This window comes from Bison bison, unplaced genomic scaffold (genome assembly GCF_000754665.1).
Source record: "Bison bison bison isolate TAMUID 2011002044 unplaced genomic scaffold, Bison_UMD1.0 scf7180017864185, whole genome shotgun sequence".
NCBI classification, from domain to species: domain Eukaryota; kingdom Metazoa; phylum Chordata; class Mammalia; order Artiodactyla; family Bovidae; genus Bison; species Bison bison.
Window position 1 is genome coordinate 902,802 of NW_011494757.1, and position 2,682 is coordinate 905,483.

At 41.6% G+C, this 2,682-nt stretch overlaps 1 long non-coding RNA gene across 1 annotated transcript in view; it reads left to right on the forward strand.

Moving 5' to 3' along the window:
- The window catches only part of LOC104991305, a 37,300-nt gene that overhangs the window by 30,225 nt on the left and 4,393 nt on the right, over positions 1 to 2,682 (forward strand). The window lies entirely within an intron of this gene.

Sequence of the window (2,682 nt, forward strand, 5' to 3'; positions counted from 1 at the left end):
ATGCTCGAGAATATCCGGGCGGACTCCTGAGGCTCGATCCCGCCTTTGCGTATGCCGAGCCTCCTTCCTCATGACCTTTGTCATGAGCAGAATGCCTCACCGGCTCCCCGCAGATGGTGTTATCTGCATATCTGAGGTTATTAATATTTCTCCTAGCAATCTTGATTCCAGCTTGTGCTTCATCCAGCCCAGCATTTCGCATGATGTATTCTGAATATAATTTAAACAAGGAGGGTGACAATATCAGCCTTGAATATTGTCCTTTCCTGATTTGGAACCAGTTTGTTGTCCCACGTCTGGTTCTAACTGTTGCATCTTGACCTGCCTACAGATTTCTCAGGAGGCAGGTAAGGTGGTCTGGTATTCCCATCTCTTCAAGGATTTTCCACAGTTTGTTGTGATCCACAGAGTCAAAGGCTTTAGCATAGTCAATGAAGAAGAAGTAGATGTTCTTCTGGAACTCTCTTGCTTTTTCTATGATCCAACAGATGTTGGCAATTTGACCTCTGATTCCTCTGCCTTTTCTAAATCCAGGTTGAACATCTGGAAGTCCCCAGTTCACGTACTGTAGAAACCTAGTTTTGAGGATGTTGAGCATTACTTTGCTAGTGTGTGAGATGAGTGCAATTGTGCAGTAGTTTGAGCATTCTTTGGCATTGCCTTTCTTTGGGATTGGAATGAAAACTGACCTTTTCCAGTCCTGTGGCCACTGCTGAGTTTTCCAAATTTGCTGGCATATTGAGTGCAGCATTTTCACAGCATTCTCTTTCAAGATATGAAAGAGCTCAGCTGGAATTCCATCACCTCCACTCACTTTGTAGTGATGTTTCCTAAGGTCTGCTTGACTTCACATTCCAGGATGTCTGGCTCTAGGTGAGTGATCACACCATCGTGGTTATCTGTGTCATGAAGATCTGTTTTGTACAGTTCTTCTGTGTATTCTTGCCAGCTCTTCTTAATCTCTTCTGCTTCTGTTAGATCCATACCATTTCTGTTCTTTATTGTGCCCATCTTTGCATGAAATGTTCCTTGGTATCTCTTTCTTGAAAAGATCTCTAGTCTTTCCCATTCTATCGTTTTCCTCTATTTCTTTGCACTGATCACTGAGGGAAGCTTTCTTATCTCTCCTTGCTATTCTTTAGAACTGTGCATTCAAATGGGTATATCTTTCCTTTTCCCCTTTCCCTTTCACATCTCTTCTTTCCTCAGCTATTTGTAAGGCCTCCTCAGACAGCCATTTTGCCTTTTATACTGTATTTCTTTTTCTTGGGGATGGCCTTGATCTCTGTCTCCTGTACAATGTCACAAACCTCTGTCCATAGTTCTTCAGGCACTCTATCAGATCTAATCCCTTGAATCTATTTCTCACTTCCACTGTATAATTGTAAGGGATTTGATTTAGGTCATACCTGAATGATCTAGTGGTTTTCGCTACCTTCTTCAACTGAAGTCTGAATTTGGCAATAAGGAGTTCATGATCTGAGCCACAGTCAGCTCCCGGTCTTGTTTTTGCTGACTGTATAGAGCTTCTCCATCTTCGACTGCAGAGAATATAATCACTCTGATTTCCGTATTGCCCATCTGGTGATGTCCATGTGCAGAGTCTTCTCTTGTGTTGTTGGACGATGGTGTTTGCTGAGACCAGTGTGTTGTCTTGGCAAAACTTTCTTAGTCTTTGCCCTGCTTCATTTTGTTCTCCAAGGTCAAACTTGCCTGTTACTCCAGGGATCTCTTGACTTCCTAGTTTTGCATTCCAGTCCCCTATGATGAAAATGACATCTTTTCTTGGTTATAGTTCTAGAAGATCTTGTAGGTCTTCATAGAACTGTTCAACTTCAGCTTCTTCAGCTTTACTGGTTGGGGCATAGGCTTGGATTATTGTGATATTGAATGGTTTGCCTTGGAAACAAACAGAGATCATTCTGTCATTTTTGAGATTGCATCCAAGTACTGCATTTTGGACTCTTTTGTTGACTGTGAGGGCTACTCCATTTCTTTTAAGGGATTCTGGCCCACAGTAGTGGATATAATGATCATCTGAGTTAAATTCGCCCATTCTGGTCCATTTTAGTTCGCTGATTCCTAGAATGTCAGTGTTCACTCTTGCCATCTTCTGTTTGACCACTTTCAATTTACCTTCATCTGAAGTCATGGGTTCAGATACTATTAAATGGTGTCAGTATTGAAAACTCATCCCCATAACCCATGGTGGCCTTGTCACAAGGGTCCTTCAGGTTTTGGTTTTCAGAATTACAGATTCTGTATTCTTGTTTCCAACCCAAATACCTTACAAGGATATGGGTCTGTTCCACCTACCCCCAACACCTAAGTCCTTGTGTTGAGCCTAAGTCACCAATCCAAACCTCCTCTTCCTTCACTGTCACTTCCTCCTTATGACCCTTTTCTAACAACAGGCCTGATTTTAAACATCTCTCCATTAAATAAATTCTGTAACACTGAACCCAAATGTCTCAATTCCATCTTCTTCAGAAGTCCATTAGCCTCAATGAAAATGTACTGATAATATACCCAATAACAGAGGAAAACACAATGATTCTTATTATTCATTTGGTGAAATCTGTCACCTTAAAATCACCCTCAATAGTTATCAGTTATCATCAATATATATGTGTATATGTTCAGTTCAGCTGCTCGGTCGTGTCCGACTCTGCAACCCCCGGA